Source organism: Ranitomeya imitator, chromosome 9 (assembly GCF_032444005.1).
Source record: "Ranitomeya imitator isolate aRanImi1 chromosome 9, aRanImi1.pri, whole genome shotgun sequence".
Taxonomy (NCBI): Eukaryota; Metazoa; Chordata; class Amphibia; order Anura; family Dendrobatidae; genus Ranitomeya; species Ranitomeya imitator.
Genome location: NC_091290.1, coordinates 45,197,679 through 45,218,744, shown reverse-complemented (window position 1 = coordinate 45,218,744; position 21,066 = coordinate 45,197,679). Strand labels below are relative to the sequence as shown.

The 21,066-nt window shown below is 43.6% G+C and overlaps 1 long non-coding RNA gene across 1 annotated transcript; it reads left to right on the top strand.

Annotated features, from left to right (window-relative positions):
• The first annotated feature begins 1,969 nt into the window (after positions 1–1,969).
• LOC138648667 (uncharacterized) lies at positions 1,970–20,220 on the top strand. The gene is made up of 2 exons (XR_011315175.1): positions 1,970–2,066; positions 19,324–20,220. It is a non-coding gene; the product is annotated as an uncharacterized lncRNA (long non-coding RNA).
• Positions 20,221–21,066: the final 846 nt, after the last annotated feature.

Here is a 21,066-nt window from a genome sequence, read left to right as displayed (position 1 = left end):
AATTTGAATTCTGGGAACTTCCGATTCCGGTATCCGATACGCGGGAAGTATCGGAATTCGGTATCGGAATTCCGATACCGCAAATATCGGCCGATACCCGATACTTGCGGTATCGGAATGCTCAACACTACTAATGACTAATGAGGGCTTGCACATCGCCTGTACTTTTCTGCCATGATCTGATAGAATGGAGGGCCTTGCTTGTTAGCACCTTAGACCTGTGGGCGGCTGAACCACAACCTACTAACTATACTACAAATACATATTGGTTGTTGGCCCATTGTAAAACCTAATAAGGGGAGCAAGCTTCCACCTGACTGTGATACTGTAATTTAGAAATCACCTATCCTGGGTTAGAAGTGACATTAACACAAGAACGGTCCATTCCCGGGAGCTTTAGTAAATGCTTTTCCAGGGTTAAGCAGCTGCACATAGATCGCCATGCTCGATGCAAAGCATTGGCAGGAATGATGTAATGCATGAAGCCACCACCTCTTCCTCTGGAGACCACATGGGCAACTCCATGAAAAGGTCTTCATGAGGGAACCCCTGAGCAGCCCTACTCCGGGAGTATGGGGCTATAGAATATTCTGTAGCTGGCCCCGCTAGTTTCATTCCAGGTGCACTAACGGCTCAGTGTTACATTGATTTAGTTGTGGAACCAGTGATACTTCCATTTGTTCAAAATGTCCCAGGAGCCACTTTTCCACACAGCACCAGACCGTATGTTGTTGGTGCTACTGTGATCAGACTACATGGCCTAAATGTGCTACCTTGGCCTGCAGCATCTCCAGACTTGTCTCCCATCAAGCCTAAGCACATGTGGGACATCGTTGGTCAGCAATTGCAAAAGAAGCTGCCAGCAGTGGATCTTGATGATTTGACTTCAGCGAGACAGAAGATACTGATAGCAGCCAATGCTGTAAATGCGGGGATTTCTGCTACTCCATATTGAATAAATCGAGATGTTTTGAAAATAGTTTCCATTTTTGCATGATTTACATATCAGTAACATGTTTATCCATTGTGCGATTTCCATCATTCCACGACTTTCGTTTAATAGTGTTGCAATTTCAATGTTGAGGTGTGTAAATAGGAATTGTAGGCGCAGATGAGTGTCCATCTAATGGCCATCGTGATGGGTTGGTGGGACACATTCTGGATCTCTGAGAGAACTTGCACCATTGGTTTCCCTAATGTTCAGACTAGTAATGACTCATGAGTGAACATGCTGAGATAAGGTGTTATCTGAGCATGCTCGGGTGTAACAGAGTGTCTTCGCGTGCTCGAATAATATGTTCGAGTCCCCGCAGCTGCATGTCTCGTGGAGGTTCAACAGCCCCAAAACATGCCTGGATTGCCTAAGAAGCAGGGAATCCCACCATGTGCTGTGGCTGTTGAACAGCCGTGAGACACGCAGCCGCGGGGACTCGGACATATTATTCGAGCACGCCGAAGTCACTCGGCCAGCCCCCGAGCATGCTCAGATAACACCTCAGCGTGCTCATCACTAGCTCACACATGTCCTTTAGTTTGCGGGGTCCCGACTGGTGTATAAGTCCCTCTCGTCACATCCATATTCGCACTGACGCAACCACACAGCAGGGACGCTGCTGACGCCATAGGCCTGGAAGGTTCTATTGCTTAGCAACCGTTACCATGGCCACCGTGACGTGTAACGATGTCACTAATCCTGAGTCATGCTTTCCTTCCTCTTTCAATCCGACAAGGTCACATCCATTCTGTGCAAAAATATAGGATCAATTAACCCTGCAGGTAACATCCTCGCCTGCCGCGTAATATGGCTTTAATCAACCAGGTACTATATGTAAAACCAACACTTAATGTACATAGATTTTTTTAAAATTTTATACAAAAAAACAAAGAGTGCCCCCCTTCACTAAAATGCATTGGTACAGTCCAAATGCCCTCTGTAAGTGATCCTGATTGGTCCCGGCTCCTCTGTACCCCCGTCTTCCCTGCAGCAGGGAGCAGGGCATTGTGGGAAGCTCCCAGGTCGGTCCCTGCAGAGCATCCTCCGAGCTGCAGAGTGCGTGAGACGGGAGGTAATAATGCATCTATGTCCCATTTACTATCTGCCCTACAATCGCCTCCTTGTTACATATTATTTTCTCCGTATTTTATATCTAAAATGGATGAGATTGTGATTTTGAATTATTTTGACTGAGGCACAAATACAAGGTGAGGATTATCAATGCGTAGATCCCTTTAACAGCTCTTAAAAGTGGATGCGTTGGGATTTGTAGTTCCTCCACGACTGCAGATCTACATATAGACTATTTTATCATTATTAGTATTATTATTTATCAGTATGTTTTTTAATAATTAAAATCTATGTGACCTATATAATTAGCATGTTCCTTTTTGGGGGTTTTTTAATAAGAATTGGTTTAACTTACAAACTTAGGCCTCAAAACTAATAATTGATAAGATTCCGGAGGTGTCCTCTGTACTGAAAATGTGTCACATTGTATCAATATGTCACCGACAAACGTTCTATGATTCTCTGGAATGGAATGTATCTGTTACATTGTAACAAAGCTCCTAAATGGAAGGCCGGTTGCCAGCAGTCAGGTCGGTTGTCACTCATCTTGACTTAGGAAAGGAATATTAACTACTTGAAGGACAGGACAGCCCAAGGACGCACCGGAATATCCCCCCCCCACCGGTGACATCCCATTGTTTGGTGCAAGCCCAAGGTTCTTCCCGTGCCCTTCCCCCGTCTCCTGACTGCTAGCTGTAACGTGTGACGGCCTACCCCACGGCAGGACTAGGAAGGGCACCGGCAGAGGTGACTTTGCGGTAGATGCGGTTTACAGATGGCCGCAGAGAAAAATTAACCCTGCATGTGCTGGAAGATGCAATGCCCTTTTTTTTTTTCTTTTCGGCAATGACTTCATCACTTTTATTCTCGGCTATGGTAATTCGAGTTGCCAAGGGACTGCAGCATTGGAAGGAAAGCCTCTGCAGTCTATAACCCAGCTTTCCCAGGTTCCTGACTGAATGAATATGCAAAGCTATCCTGTATAATGAGGCAGACTTGTCATTTAGAAGTCAGATATAGGGGGCATAGTTGATGGGGGTCCTGGTGCCTAAGGGAATTTGAAGGTTTCTCCTTAATATCATGTTATTTGATGATAACTGCATCTATTGCTAGACTGATATAAAAATAAGTTTATCCTAGATATGTAGAACGTCATTGCATATTATAGCACATGGTTTTTGTAGATGACCTCCTATCAGGCCCCAGGACCGCCAGACAGGCCATATGATGATGATCATGGCGGCCCCCGGCTTTCCTGGCATATATAGCTAATAAGAGAGTTATAACTAATAAAAGAGGACAATTCTAGTTGTTTATTTGAAAGTTTTTATTATTATAATATTACTATTATTATTTGACCAAAAGGTAAGTTGCTGTATGATTTCTGTCTGTGGCGCCTTTTATATTTTTGTGCATTTTTCTGGTGTCGGCATATTTGCTCGCTCTACTGTACAAATTCTGATTGAATCACATTTTCATTTTCACAGAATAAATTGTATTAAAACTTAAAGTGCCTTGAAAAAGTGTTCATACCCCCCTGAACTTTTCCGCATTTTTTCACATTGCACCCACAAACTTAAATGTATTTAATTAGGATTTTATGTCATAGAGGAATACAGAGTAGCAAGTATTTGTGCAGCGTAAGGGAAATGATACAGGGGTTTTCTAATTATTTTAAAAATATTAATCTAAAAATTGTGATGTGCAATTGTATTCAGCCCCCTTTAATCAATACTTTGTCGGACCACCTTTCGCTGCAATTACTGCTGCATGTCTTTTGGGGTCTGTCTGTACCAGCTTTGCACATCTAGAGGCTAATGATTTTTCCCATTTTTCTTTGCACTCTCGCTCTCGCTCAGTGACATTGGATGGAGGTGTCTGTGAACAGTAATTTTCAACTCTTGCTACAGATTCTCAATGGGATTTCGGTCTGGCCTGTGACTGGGCCACTAACACACATGAATATGCTTTGATCTAAACCATCCATTGTACCTCTGGCAGGATGTTTGGGGTTGTTATCCTGCTGGAAGGTGAACTTACACCCCGATCTCATGTCTTTTGCAGCCTCCAACAGGTTTTCCTCCAGGATTGCCCTGTATTTACTTCCATCATCTTCCCATCAACTTAGCTTTTCTGTCCTTGGTAAAGAAAAGCATCCCCACAACATGATGTTGCCACCAGTATGTGGAGCGCCCTACCTGGGCCGTGGGGTACTCGGTACCGGGTCCGGTCGGCTATTAAAGAGGATGTCACGGTGGCGGCGACCCAGTCCGTGGCCCTGGGCGTCCAATTAAAGGGGAAAGGTCTTTTAACGGGAATTGTGGTAAAGTCTATCGTGACGCCACCTGTGGTGTTCAGTCAATAGTCGGACCGACACTGCGTTAAAGGGGTCCTCCGGGGAATGTTGTTGCAGCAATGATGGTAACGCTTCCCACAGGTGAAGTGGGGTCCCCAGAGGTCCTGAAGTGTATGGTGATGATGGTGTAGGCCGTAAAATGAGTAAAGGACACAAGTTGTAAGTCTTTACCTGGTTTACTGTAGTTCACAGGCCACAGTCCAGGCTACCAGGCACGGGTGGTGGTGGTCTGGCTGGCTCAGAGGCAATGGGAGAATCTCCTGCCCAGTTGGGGTTCGTGGGCCTTTCCAACTAGTGCTTGCTGTCTATGAGGTCCCTGCTGCCTGAAGCTTTCTGCAGAGTCCTCTATTCCGCCTATCCTGAGACAGGTGCATGATGGGCAGCTTGAGCCTTTTTATAGGGACTCTATCATGCCCCGGGTTCCTTAGGTGCTGCTGCGTCTCAGGTGTGGTGTGGGCCAATCACATAAAGTTCTGAGCCCTCCGGTTCTGCCAACTGACTGTCATACAGTTCCACTAAGGCCTCGGGCTCCCAGAACCCGGCACATCGCTTTGGCTCTGAGGGTGCCCAGTCACAGTTCCCCTCTGAGCCCTGTTCCTCTCCTTTGCTCCTTTCCTATCCAGCTCCTCCACATACAACGCCTCGGGTTATCTGTCCTTTCAGAGGCTGCAGCTCCCTCGTGGCTGCCAGACCTCTCTGTCTGCTCTCAGTTCTAGATTTCCTTCTTCTATCTCTCCCTCTTGGAGACTAAGCTCCTCCTCCAGGTCAGGATACATATAGCTTAGGGAAGCTCCCCTGAATCCGGGTCCTGAGCTCCCCCTCCTGGCCTGGATTTGGAATGTGTTGTGTGTGGGTGCCTTACCTGGTAAAGAGAATTCCATTGCCTCTGAGTATGATATTACTCTCCCCGAAAGGAAGGCAACATCACTGTAGCAACCGGTCACCTGGGGTGCTACTTATGTGTGATGGTAGGGATGGTGTTTTCAGGGTGATGTGTAGTGTTAGTTTTCCGCCACATATAGCATTTTGCATTTAGTCTGAAGAGTTCTACTTTGGTCTCATCTGACCAGAGCACCTTCCTACATATGAACGCTGTATGTTTTTTTGCAAACTGCAAACAGGACTTCTTATTGCTTGCTTTCAGAAATCGCTTTCTTCTTGCCAATCTTCCAAAAAGGCCAACTTTGTGGACTATAGGACTAATAGTTGTCCTGTGGACAAATCCTCCCACCTGAGCTGTGGATCACTGCAGCACCTCCAGAGTGACCATGGGCCTCTTGGCTGTTTCTTTATTTAGTGCTCCCCTTGCTTGGGATGTCAGGTTAGGTGGACGGCCATATCTCGGTAGGTTTGCAGTTGTGCCATACTCCTTCCATTTTTGGATGATGGATTGAACAGTGCACCGTGAGATGTTCAAAGCTTGGGATATTTTTTTTAGAACTTAACCCTGCTTTACTCTTCTCCCTAACTTTATCCCTGACCTGTCTGGTGTGTTCCTTGGTTTTCACGATGCTGATTGATCCCTAATATTCTTACACAAACCTTTCACAGAAAAGCTGTAGTTATTCTGACAATAAAATACACTCAGATGGACTGAAATTACTAATTATGTGACTTCTGGAGGCAATTGCTCACTCAGGATTTAATTTAGGGGTACCAGACTAGAGGGGGCTGAATACAAATGCACATCACAATTTTCAGATTTATATTTTATAAAAAATTAGAAAACCATTAATTATTTCTTTTACACTTCACAAATACTTTCTACTCTGCCCCAATGTAATACGTTTAAATTTGTGGGTGTAATGTGAAAAATGTGGAAAGGTTCAAGGGGTATGAATATTTTTTCAAGGCATTGTATATAATGTATTTCTAGACTCTTTACAAATATTCTAGAAAATGGAAATATTTCTGCGGGAAAATTCTTGCTGAGTAGCATTAGAGTGTTAAATGACAACATTTGTTAATGTAGGGCTTTGAACAATCACATATTAATAGATCTAATGAAAGCTCTTGCACTACCCTGGGAACGGACCATGAGACAGTAGAAGCAATGGGACTGTGGTAAAGTGGCACATAAATCTCACTGATTGAAAGAGCATCCGGATATCTGTGCCAGGATGGGGCAGCTTATTGTATTGTATGAAAACTGAAATGATCGTAGACTCAATTTATCGAGTGGAGGATTAGACATGGAGGAGCCGAATCAGTCAATGAAATTATTGTAAAAATATAACAATAAAAATAATTGCATAAAATCAACACATTGTGGAAGTAAGGGCAATAGTTCACATGACACATTTAAGGAAAGTTCTGTCAACAGGTTGCTCTTTGCTGGTCCTTGAAGACATAGGTTTCTTTGGACTATGGGGCAGCAGATGATCACCCACACAAAGGTCCACATCAGTTCCACAACAAGGGATCGTGCACATGACCATATTATTGTTAATGAGTGAGTGGAAACCATCGGACTGCACTTGGATGAAATCTGAGTTTAGTCTGATTTCCACCGACTGACACCATGGAGAAGATGGAGACATTTTTTTCTCCATCTTCTCTGTTCATCAGAGAGAATTGGATCACACTATGCCGACACTCTGATCAAAGTGTGATTTGCATAACTGACCGGATTCTTTCAGATGAGAAAATATACGTTTGTGTGACCCCCAACCTTAAGGTGGATGTCCCTATGACACCTTGCACATGGATAAGACACAGACTGAAGATGTTCTCATGAACATCTAGCAATGGTACAAGTTCAGGTTTGCAACTTTATGAACTGGTAACTTTCCCTAAAATATGTTTCCACAATGGACATTTATTACTGATCCACAAGATAGATAATAATTAACATATGATTTTGGGAACCCACTGATCACTACAGTAAAGCTTGAGATCCCATTCCTCCTTACTAATGAAGAGGAGTTCTCAGGAAGCAGCGGTTGATTCCCTCCGTTCAGTGTCCATGGGGCAGATGTTTCCGTCAGTCCTGTAGACTTCCAATGAAATATCACTGCACATGCTTCATGATCGATAATACAAAATCCTACTCACTGTGATTTTCCAGTGAGGAGGAACAAGGGGGTCCAGTAATTGTGGGGGGCCCAGTGATCGAGTATTTTATGGATGATTAATAAACGTCTACTGTGAGAAAATGCCCTTAAAGGAAATATTTGTTTTACATAAGAATAGACCTTTAAAGGGAATCTGTCAGCAAGATTTCGCACCCCAAACTATTTCTTTGTACATGTAAGTCTTTGAAAGAGAAGTCCAGCAATACCTTTACATGGCCAGTCTGTTCTTCCATTACTGAAAAATCAGCGTTTGAATTGATATAGAAATGAGGCTGAAAAGCTATGGTAGATCTGAAAGATGCCACTGTCACTCCAACTCTATTCCCCACCCACTGCCGCCTCCTCCTGCTTGACATTGATGGCTCCTTTACCTGAAGTCACACAGTATAGAAGCTGTGAGTCAAGCAGGAAGAGGCGGCGCTGGGCGAGGAATAGAGCTGGAGTGACAGAGGCTTCAGATCTACCATAGCTCTTCAGCTTCATTTCCATATCAATTCAAATGTTGATTTCCCAGTAATGGAGGAACTGACTGGCTATGTGAAGGTATTGCTGGACTTGTCTTTGAAACAGCTGCATGTCCATATAAATAATTTGGGGTCTGAAACCTTGATGACAGATTCTCTCTAAAGCTTTACCCTTATGTAAAACTCAGATCATTAAGGTTTTACTCTTTACATTAGATAAGGAGTAATCTAAATCTAATATATAAAGCTGAATGTGTGTGTGTGTGTGTGTGTGTGTGTGTATGTGTGTATGTATGTCCGGGATTGGCATCTGCACCGTCGCAGCTACAGAAACAAAATTTTGCACAGTCACACGTCTGGACCCTGAGAGCGTCATAGGCTACGTTGTGAGGTGAAATTTTAACCCCGCGCTTTCCAATTCACCAAACAATTTTGCCCCTATCTACATAATGGGGAAAAAAGTGAAAGGAAAAGTGTTGGAGGCAAATTGACAGCTGCCAGATGTGAACAAGGGGGACTTAAAGAATGAGAGCGATGGCGCAAAAGAGTATATACCGATCAGTTGCTAAGGTGGGGCCCCGACATGAGATACTCACCACACATGGGGATATGAACACACACAAAATGCGCCACACACTACCACGTGCTTGAACACATATTCCCTCAGCACACATTTCACCACAAATACACCAACCTCGCCACATAAAAGTCGAAACACGCCACATGCAAAAACTAGGCTCCCGCAAAACTCGCCACAAGTGCAAAACTCACCTCATGGAAAACTCGCCACACGCAAAACTTGCACACGCGGAAAAATTGCCACATGCACAAAATTTGCAACACATGCAAAAGTTGCCTCACACAAAACTTGCACATACTCAAAAGGCACCAGACATAAAACTCACCACGCGCAAAACTCGCCATGCGCTGCACACAACTTGCTACACTAACCTGTTACATGCAACTCGACACACAAAAAGTTGCTACACGCATGTTGCCACACAAAACTCATCTCACAAAAGTCGCTACATGCATGTCGCCACACACAACTCAACACACACAACTTGACAAACGAAACTCGCCCTAAAACACACACAAGTCTGGTATTAGCCTTCAAAAATAAAAATCTGATTAATAAGCAGACAAACTACTAGAGCAACAAATGTACCATATAGGAAATACAGCAGCTGTCAGTCACATGACCTGTCTATTATGTGTATGTGTGAGCTAATATATACTGCCAGGGGGAGGGCTTCCTGTTGGCTGGGGATTTATCAGGCTGCCAATTTATCTTACAAATACTGAGGTAAAAATACTGAGCAAATAACGTGTTAACGAGGTCTAATACAGGAGATCACACAGGTATATACTATATACAGGGGAGATGACACACAGATATATACTATATACAGGAGAGATAACACACAGGTATATACTATATAGAGGAGGAGATGACATACAGGTATATACTATATACAGGGGAGATGACACACAGGTATATACTATATATAGGAGGAGATGACATACAGGCATATACTATATACAGGGGAGATGACACACAGCAGGTATATACTATATACAGGGGAGATGACATACAGGTATATACTATATACAGGAGATGACATACAGGTGTATACTATATATAAGGGAGATGACAAACATGTATATACTGAGGTGAAAATGAGAGGTGTGAGGTGAAAATGAAAAGGTGTGAGTGCAAAATGAGAGGAGTGAGGGAAAATAGTGTAGTGATCGGAAAATGAGAGATGTGAGGTCGAAATGACAAGTGTTAGGGGGGAATGAGAGGAGTGAGGGAGAAAATGAGAGGTGTGAGGGAGAAAATGAGAGATGTGAGGGGGAAAATGAGAGGCGTGATGGGAAAATAAGAGAAGTGACGTGCTATAACTAACCACAGATATTTACTATGCCCAGGCAACGCCGGGCTCTTCAGCTAGTATATATATATTTTCTAAAATTAATATTAGATCTTACAAGGTCAAAGAATTATTCCTAAAAATCACACTTTTTGGACAAATTTATGATAAAATTCAAAATATAAATCATCTAGGATCTAAGACCCATGTGTGTCTTTACATTAGGTAAAGAAATAAATAATGGTTATTGAAATCCCGTAGTGAGACCACCATTAGGTTACTCTAACTTAAACCCATTGACGGTGGGGAATGCGACCTCCTTCTCACAATCAATGGGGGCACCAGTTTCCAAATCTGTTTTGATTGACAGGTTTTAAAAGTCTTTTTGGGCACAAAGCATCTAAGAAGCCAAAAGAAAAAATGTTGAGCCTTTGCAAGAAAAAAAAAATTGGAGATTGTGAATATTGCCCTGTATACGAGGTTCTGCGTCATCTCATTATTTATAAGGGTTGCTGCAGTGTGCTGCTCCCTGGCCTGAAGTGGCTGATACAGTGCTTTGTGCTCAGCATTAGAAATATTCATAATTCTAACCTTATTAATAGCACAATTAAAAATCTCCAACAAGGCATCTAACCATCTTTAACAGTCTTCTCATCTAGCAGAAAGGGACCTTTCTAAGGGCTCAGTCAGACATCCGTGCACACCGGTGTTGTGAATTCTGTTGTCGGGCTCCCTCCTGTGGTCATGAATGGTACTTCGGCTGGTTCTGTCCATGGACTTCCTCTGGGTGTTTCTGAGTTTCCTTCCACAGGTGACGAGGCTAAGTCGTTAGTGGGCTGCTCTATTTAACTCCACTTTGATCTTTGCTCCATGCCACCTGTCAATGTTCCAGTATTGGTCTAGTTCACTCCTGGATCGTTCTTGTGACCTGTCTTCTCATCAGAAGCTAAGTTCCTGTTTGTTTTTCTTTGGTTTGCTATTTTTCTGTCCAGCTTGCTATTTTTATTATTGTCTTGCTTGCTGGAAGCTCTGGGACGCAGAGGGAGCGCCTCCGCACAGTGAGTCGGTGTGGAGGGTCTTTTTGCGCTCTCTGCGTGGTCTTTTTGTAGCTTTTTGTGCTGACCGCAAAGCAACCTTTCCTATCCTCAGTCTGTTCAGTAAGTTGGGCCTCACTTTACTAAATCTATTTCATCTCTGTGTTTGTATTTTCATCTTTACTCACAGTCATTATATGTGGGGGGCTGCCTTTTCCTTCATCGCCTTGTTTAATACGCACAAGATTATACGCCCCTCGAAGATCTATCTTGGTGAACCAGCTAGCCCCTTTAACACGAGCAAACAAATCAGACAGCAACGGCAAAGGATACTGAAATTTGACTGTAATTTTATTAAGAAGGCGGTAATCAATACAAGGTCTCAAAGAACCATCCTTCTTGGCCACAAAAAAAGAACCCTGCTCCTAACGGTGATGACGACGGGCGAATATGGCCTTTCTCCAAGGATTCCTTTATATAACTCCGCATAGCGGTGTGTTCTGGCACAGATAAATTGAACAATCGGCCCTTAGGAAACTTACTGCCAGGAATCAAATTAATTGCGCAATCGCAATCCCTATGAGGAGGTAGGGCACTGGATTTGGGCTCATCAAATACATCCCGATAATCCGACAAAAACTCTGGAACTTCAGAAGGGGTGGATGACGAAATAGACAAAAATGGAACATCACCATGTACCCCCTGGCAACCCCAGCTGGACACAGACATAGATTTCCAGTCCAATACTGGATTATGAACCTGTAGCCATGGCAACCCCAAAACGACCACATCATGCAGATTATGCAACACCAGAAAGCGGATATCCTCCTGATGTGCAGGAGCCATGCACATGGTCAATTGGGTCCAGTACTGAGGCTTATTCTTGGCCAAAGGCGTAGCATCAATTCCTCTCAATGGAATAGGATACTGCAAGGGCTCCAAGAAAAAAACACAGCGCCTGGCAAACTCCAAGTCCATCAAATTCAGGGCAGCGCCTGAATCCACAAATGCCATAACAGAATAGGATGACAAAGAGCAAATCAGAGTAACGGACAATAGAAATTTAGACTGTACCGTACCAATGGTGGCAGACCTAGCGAACCGATTAGTGCACTTAAGACAATCGGAGATAGCATGAGTGGAATCACCACAGTAAAAACATAGCCCATTCCGACGTCTGTGTTCTTGCCGTTCAGCTCTGGTCAAAGTCTTATCACACTGCATAGGCTCAGGCCCATGCTCAGATAGTACCGCCAAATGGTGCACAGCTTTACGCTCACGCAAGCGTCGATTGATCTGAATGGCCAAAGACATAGACTCATTCAGACCAGCAGGCATGGGAAATCCCACCATGACATCCTTAAGGGCTTCAGAGAGACCCTTTCTGAAGATTGCTGCCAGGGCACATTCATTCCACTGAGTGAGCACAGACCACTTTCTAAACTTCTGACAATATATCTCCGCTTCATCCTGACCCTGACACAGAGCCAGCAAGATTTTCTCTGCCTGATCCACTGAATTAGGTTCGTCATAAAGCAATCCAAGCGCCAGGAAAAACGCATCAACATCACGCAATGCCGAATCTCCTGGCGCAAGGGAAAATGCCCAGTCTTGAGGGTCACCACGTAACAAAGAAATAATGATCTTAACTTGTTGAACAGGGTCACCTGAGGAGCGAGGCTTCAAGGCAAGAAACAATTTACAATTATTTTTGAAATTCAAGAACTTAGATCTATCTCCAAAAAACAAATCAGGAATAGGAATCCTGAGCTCTGACATCGGATTCTGAACCACAAAATCTTGAATGTTTTGTACCCTTGTAGTGAGATTATCCATCCAAGAGGACAGACCTTGAATGTCCATGTTTACACCTGTGTCCTGAACCACCCAGAGGTAAAGGGGAAAAGAGAGACAAAACACACTGCAAAGAAAAAAAAATGGTCTCAGAACTTCTCTTATCCCTCTATTGAGATGCATTAGTACTTTGGGCCACCTGTACTGTTATGACCTGGTGGTCAGGACTATAATGGACCTGGTGGTTAAGAGCACACGGAATGACCTGATAGTTACTGATAATAAGGACGAGCTCTGGGACGTGGGAACTCTGCTGACCGCAATCCCTAATCCTATAACACACACTAGAAATAGCCGTGGATTGCGCCTAACGCTCCCTATGCAACTCGGCACAGCCTAAGGAACTAGCTAGCCCTGAAGATAGAAAAATAAAGCCTACCTTGCCTCAGAGAAATTCCCCAAAGGAACAGGCAGCCCCCCACATATAATGACTGTGAGTAAAGATGAAAATACAAACACAGAGATGAAATAGATTTAGCAAAGCGAGGCTCGACTTACTGAACAGACTGAGGATAGGAAAGGCTGCTTTGCGGTCAGCACAAAAAGACCACGCAGAGGGCGCAAAAAGACCCTCCGCACCGACTCACGGTGCGGAGGCGCTCCCTCTGCATCCCAGAGCTTTCAGCAAGCAAGACAATAATAAAAATAGCAAGCTGGACAGAAAAATAGCAAACCAAAGAAAAACAAACAGGAACTTAGCTTCTGATGGGAAGACAGGTCACAAGAACGATCCAGGAGTGAACTAGACCAATACTGGAACATTGACAGGTGGTATGGAGCAAAGATCAAAGTGGAGTTAAATAGAGCAGCCCACTAACGACTTAGCCTCGTCACCTGTGGAAGGAAACTCAGAAACACCCAGAGGAAGTCCATGGACAGAACCAGCCGAAGTACCATTCATGACCACAGGAGGGAGCCCGACAAGAGAATTCACAACACACCGGCCAGAGAATGGACCAGAATGCACAGACATGTCTCTCCCAGCCCAAATATCTGTCACAAGTGTGTCACGTCCTTCTGGGAAATCTGGGGTTAGGCGATCATTACGAATTGTGAATCACAGATCTTCCATTTAGTCTGTGTGTTTGGTTCCTCGTATTAAATGGACTTTGCTTCCGATGGTACTGAAGAGGTTAACGACTCTTTCTATACTGGTTAGAGACCTGCAGCTCCATCTTACAGCTGCTCCTGTCCTGCTCATTTCCTTTCTCTATTCTCTATAAAAGCTGGCCAGACCTTCTCATCCTCTCCGGTGAAAGTTTACTTTCTCGCTTGCTGGAGTTGTTGTACTGAAGTTGGGAGTTAGTTGCTGCTGCTGGAGATTGTTGCCTGCTGTTTTTCGGTGTATGCTTTCTCCATTATTCTGGTCCCATTTAGTTTGTGCATTCCATTCCTTCCCTATATTCCTTTCAACCTTTAGTAAGTGTTTCTTATGTAAGTTGCTTTTTGTTATCCCTGTTTGTCTTACATGTTTATATACTAACACATCTATCTCAGGCCTCCTGGGAGGAGGGGGAGAGGACAGCTTAGAGTATTACAAGAGAACAGCAAGGCTGGTGGGCCCAAACCTCCTCACCATTAGAGGTACCTTTGGGAGCAGGGACAGTTAGAGCCCCAGATCTAGGGACAGTCACAGCATGGCAATACCACAGCTTTATACATGTCTATGAGGCGGTAACACTTGGGTCTGGAGAGGTGCGACCAGTCTGTGCATTGCGGACCATTCTCTGACCAATGTGTATGAATGTCTGGATGAGCCCTTAGGCTCCAGGTCTCTGGTGCATCCACTATAGTTCTGCCCCTGAACCTTATACATTAAGTTATGATGCTTTACACATCTCTGAGATTTCTGCTCACTGCTCGCTCGGTGCATATAGCCTTACATAGATACACTGAAACCTGAAATCAGATAATGTCCTATTATAAATACATTTTATTTATTATTATTATTATACATTTTTATTCCGCCATTTATTCCATGGAGCATTACATGTGAATACGGGGCAAATATAGACAAATACATTAAACATGAGCAAAAAAAAACAAGGTACACAGGTACATAAGGAGGGAGGACCTTGCCCACGAGGGTTCACAGTCTGCAGGGGATGGGTGAGGAGATAGGAGAGGGTAGAGCTGGTTGTGCGGTGGTTCAGTAGGTTGAGGATCACTGCAGGCTGTAGGCTTGCCGGAAGAGGTAGATCTTCAGGTTCTTTTTGAAGGTTTCTCTGGTAGGCGAGAGTCTGATGTGTTGTGGTAGAGAGTCCCAGAGTATGGGGGAAGCACGGGAGAAGTCTTGTATGCGGTTGTGGGAAGAAGAGATGAGAGGGGGGTAGAGAAGGAGATCTTGAGAGGATCGGAGGTTGGGTGTAGGTAAGTACCTGGAGACCATGTCACAGATGACATTTTAAGATGTCATTTAGTGCTGAAATTGCTAATTAAGGCCCAAATGGGTTCTTCCTGGCTGTTTAACCTGTTCACCTTAAATACCAATACTGGTGCCCGGTACTTCCTCTCATTGTACTGAGCAGGAAAATACAGCTCCTTGAAGTAAACACTAGAGCTTATATGGGAATTCCCATCTAACAATGTAATGGCACTCCCTGGGCTGTAACGCAGCATTTTGGCTGGTGAGGTGTGACATGTGGACCCCCCTGCAGATCCTGAAAATCTAGTGTGTGTAATCTGAGAAATATAAGCCGATCTGAGTGCATTATCACATGGAATACTTTTGACACTTATGGGTCTGAATTGCCTTTTGGACGACTATTTGCTATATGCAGCTTGATCCACAATATGTTGCCCAAATCGGTTCTAGTGAAGGTAAGGAAATAGTGACCTGCTGGGTGACTTTAGAACTATAAACTTTATATAATTTACATAATTTAGATATCAATACTTTAAGGGTTCGCTTAGACTGGCGAGTAGCCAGTGTATAACTCGATGTTTCATCGGAACAACGCCCTTTCTTAATGTCAAAGAGTAGTCGTTAAAATTTTTATTTTATATAGTGATATGAAAACAAGCAACTCTGTAATATATCTTATCAGAGAAATCTGGTTCTCTCTTCTCCTGGACTGATCATTCACTCTCAGTTCATGAGTAAAATCCATAAAACCTGTATTTGGTGGAGACAGAATTTCCCATTACTGAGATAAGAGATGACAGTTGGTGCTTTTAAAATTGTATGGAGTTGGGAGGAGCTGGGGAGAGATATTCTGCTGCAAGTTCTCCTGAAACAACAGAGCATTGAGTATTTTCAGCAAAAATTTCTGCAGCAAAATCCAGAGTTTTAGCAAGAAAAATGCTAAGTAAAATACTCTCATTTTTGATGAATTTTATTTTTATTGAGATGAATGGGTGAAAATGCTGAAAGAATTCACATGCTGCAGATTTGAAAAAAACAAACAAACAAACAAACAAACAAACAAAAAATATGGTTTGATTGTTCAAATGTGCAAGGAACAAAATAAGCAGCAGGTGCATGATATTGCAGAAGTCTCATTCACTTTCCTGATACTGTAAAGGTTTTTTTCAGCATCAAAATTTTTGAAAAAGGCAGTGTGTGAACAAGCCCTTACAATTCTGCATAGAACTTTATGAGCACCTGTGATTTGAGAATTTTAAGAATGAGATAAGTCCAGGAGGAGAAAAAAGAAGTGGATTTCTCTGATAAGGTATACATTGGGTAGGAAAGTATTCAGAGCCCTTTTTAATTTTTTTTAGTTTTTGTTTCATTGCAGCCATTTTGTAATTTCAAAAAAGTTAATTTTTTTAATGTACACTCTGCACCCCATCGTTACTGGGAAAAAAACAGAAATGTAGAATTTTTTTGCAAATGTATTAAAAAAGAAAAAACTGAAACATCACATGGTCATAAGCATTCAGACCCTTGGCTCAGTATTGAGTAGAAGCACTTTTTGAGCTAGTACAGCCATGAGTCTTCTTGGGAATGATGCAACAAGTTTTTCACACCTGGATTTGGGGATCCTCTGCCATTCTTCCTTGCAGATCCTCTCCAGTTCCGTCAGGTTGGATGGTGAACGTTGGTGGACAGCCATTTTCAGGTCTCTCCAGAGATGCTCAATTGGGCTTAGGCTGGGTTCACACTGCGTGTGACCCGTTTAACGGACTACGTTACACCGCGACATAACGCGGTGTAATGTAGTCCATTAACGCCGCCATTACTTTCAATGGGCGTGCGCTAGCGATGTGCCGTCATTGAGTGACGGACCCGAGACGCGGGCTGCAGCGTTTCCGGGTCCGTCACTGCTAGCGCACTACTAGCGCAGATGGAGCTAGCAGATGCTCCATCTGCGCTAGCGCTGTGCAAACGTCGGCACTTGCATTAGTGCAGTCCGTTTAACGGATGTGTTGAACGGACTGCACTAACGCAGTGTGAACTTAGCCTTAGGTCAGGGCTCTGGCTGGGCCAGTCAAGAATGATCACAGAGTTGTTCTGAAGCCACTCCTGTGTTATTTTAGCTGTGTGCTTAGGGTCATTGTCTTGTTGGAAGGTGAACCTTCGGCCAAGTTTGAGGTCCGGATCACTCTGGAAGAGGTTTTCATCCAGGATATCTCTGTACTTGGCCACATTCATGTTTCCTTCAATGACAACCAGTCGTCCTGTCCCTGCAGCTGAAAAACACCCCCATAGTATGATGCTGCCACCACCATGTTTCACTGTTGGGATTGTATTGGGCAGGTGATGAGCAGTGCCTGGTTTTCTCCACATATACCGCTTAGAATTATCACCAAAAAGTTCAATCTTCGTCTCATCAGACCAGAGAATCTTATTTCTCATAGCCTGGGAGTCCTTCATGTGTTGTTTTAGCAAACTCTATGCAGGCTTTCATATGTCTTGCACTGAGGAGAGGCTTCCGTTGGGCCACTCGGCCATAAAGGCCCGACTGGTGGAGGGTTGTAGTGATAGTTGACTGGGTAGAACTTTCTCCCATCTCCCTACTGTATCTCTGGAGCTCAGCCACAGTGATCTTGGGGTTCTTCTTTACCTCTCTATCCAAGACTCTTCTCCCACGATTGCTCAGTTTGGCTGGACGGTCAGGTCTAGGAAGACTTCTGGTGGTCCCAAACTTGTTCCATTTAAGGATTATGGAGGCCACTGTGCTCTTAGGAACCTTGAGTACTGCAGAAATTCTGTTGTAACCTTGGTCAGATCTGTGCCTTGCTACATCTCTGTCTCTGAGCTCCTTGGCCAGTTCCTTTAACCTCATGATTCTCATTTGGTCTGACATGCACAGTGAGGTCTTATATAGACAGGTGTGCGCCTTTCCTAATCAAGTCCTACCAGTTTAATTAAACACAGCTGGATTCCAATGAAGGAGTAGAACAATCTCAAGGAGGATCACAAGGAAATGGACAGCATGTGACTTAAATATGAGCGTCTGAGCAAAGGGTCTGAATACTTATGACCATGTGATATTTCAGTTTTTCTTTTTTATTAAATTTGCAAAAATTTCTACATTTCTGTTTTTTTTTTAGTCAAGATAAGGTGCATGATGTACATTAATGAGAGAAAAATGAACTTTTTTGAATTTACCAAATGGCTGCAATGAAACAAAGAGTGAAAAATTTAAAGGGGTCTGAATACTTTCCGTACCCACTGTATAACAAAGTTTCTTATTTTGATGCGTACTATTCATTTATCAGGGTAAAAAATTAAAACAATGGTTACTTAAGAGACAGGACTAGTGATGAGCGAGTGTATTCGTAACTCGAGATTTCTGAGCATGCTCTGGTAATCTCCGAGTATTTGGTTGTGCTCGGTGATTTAGTCTTTGTTAAAGTAGCTGCATGATTTGGGGCTGTTAGACAGCCTGAGGACATGCAGGGATTGCCTGTTTGTTAGGAAATCCCCACATGTATTCAGGCTGTCTAGCAGCCCCAAATCATGCAGCTACGTCGACAAAGACTAAATCACCGAGCACAACCAAATACTCGGAGACCACCCGAGCGTGCTCAGGAAATCTCGAGTAACAAGTACACTCGCTCATCACTAGACAGGACCTGTTTTAAGTTGAAGAAGCAGCGCTGTCTCTTTTGACTCCCCCCAAAAAAAGGCATTAGATGTGCACAAAAGTATTCTTGCCTGAAACTGTAATACTTTTCCGTATTAAACCATCCTCCCCATTATGTCCCTAGTAATATTAAAGGGATTGTTGGGTCTTAGGCTACAAGTCTGCAGTCACTCTATCTGACTGGAGACTTGTAACTGCGTGTGCACTGAGTGCAGTGAGTGTCACAAGTATGTGATTTGCATACATATGGTCACGTGCCGACTAGATGTGCACAGCCTCGCTCAATGCAAGTGTATTATGCGCAGACAGACACGTCTAGTCGGAATGTGGCTGGAAGAATGCAAATTACATACTTGCGGTAACATGACTGCTCGCTCCCAGCGCTGACACTAAAGAATCCTCACAGTGGGCACTGTGCGCGCTGTGAGGATTCACAAGTCTGCAGTCTCATAATGTATCTGTAGACTTGCAGCCTAGGGCCGGACAATCCCTTTCAGATATTCAAAGCATTTATAATCCATTCATACTTTACACTACTCAGATACTAAACAGAATTGTTGTTTTTAGATACCGTAGAAGCGACAGGAATTCAAAATGGAAGCCAAGCCACGCACTACAAGCGTGAAGAAGACTGACAAGGGCAACCCCGCCGCAGGAGGAGAAAAGAGAGAGGGGTCAGTGAAAGAACAATCTAATCCTTCATCTAAGAAGACAACAACGGGAGACACTGCACTGATCAACCATGAAAGCTCCAAACCTTCTGTACCCGAACCTCAGGGGCCACCAGCGACAACGGAGAACAAGACCAACGGGGAGGAACAGGAGGCTTCCAATGGAGCTGCAGAGGGTTGCGGATATGAGGGCCTAAAACCAGTATTAGTGGCTGCAGGGGTGGCTGTTGCCGCTATTGCCATTATTGTGGGTGTTGTATTCTTGGCCCGGAAAAAATAAACTATTACTTATACGTAGGCAAAAAAAAAATGTATAAATTATTTCAAGCAGGGGTTAATATGTACAGTTTCTTCAGAGAACCAGGCATGTCTCAGATTTGTTACTCATTAATCACATGCAGCCACTCAGATATCATGAAGATGACTATCACAGGGAACACAAGAATTTGGGGGATTCCATCATACCACCACCACCTTGTGCTACGGATGGCTGCCCGGTTATGAAACGATGGACATGAGTCTGGTGTGGACGGCATGGCTTCTTCTTCTTTATATCATGTCATTATGTTTCCACTTTTATTTCAGGTTTATTTTGCTATGCACACAGATTCCAAGAGACGTCTCCCATGAATGTTTCTCCATTTCTCGCCGTTTGTCCTGCGTCAATGGCCGTGCTAGTCTTCACAATCCCTCGCTGATACGTTTCCGATGTTCTCGTACCTAGAAGACGTGTCCTGCCTATTAGTTCTTGCTAGGCTTTCTAATATCGAGAATTAAACCTGATCACTATGAATCCCGCTAGCGAGTGCAATTCTTAGCTACATGTCACTTGTCTGCCTTTTGATATCTTCTTGATCTTCTTGCAAATATTCTCAATCATTTCATTATCCGCTTGAAGTCTTACATCGCAATCAGCCGTGCAATTGAAATGCAATATTCTTCCTATTTACGGCCGACGAACATTGGGGCCGTAACATATCTTTGTGGTCACTGTATGGGGCAGCAGATGCATCTCATGAGTCCTGTCCATTAGGCACACAATGGATTTATGCATTAGTTCTTTTTAAATAGAAATCTTCCACTTGGGTACAAGTCCGACGCGAAATATATCTATTAGTAATCACTTTTTCTAGATTTTAATGTTTATTTAAAGGGGTGTTCCTATCTTATAGGGCTTGTGCACACGACCATTTAAATCGGACGAGTGCTAGCGGTGGTTTTAATGGATAGCACTAGTATGCATGTTATTCTGTGGGGCCGGGCACATTTCTGAGAAAAATTTACAAGTCCGATTTAGATATGAATGTGGGATCAAAATTGGCAACGCAAATCTATGAGTCCATGGAAAACATCAGACCAGATAACATCCGAGGGTGGTCTGATTTTCACAGACCCACTGAATGGAGAAGGTGGAGAAACTTTTTTTTTCCACATCTGAGAAAGACAGATCCCACTTTGATCAGCATAATCGGACCGTTTTTCTCAGATGGCGAGAAAACGGTCGTGTGATCCTGGCCATAAAGTGGTGGCATATTGTTTAGGATATGTCATCAGTGAAATGAGTTGTCCAGGCATAACATATCAATGATATCCTAAACATCAGATCAATGGGGGTCCGACACCCGGCAACCCTACTGAT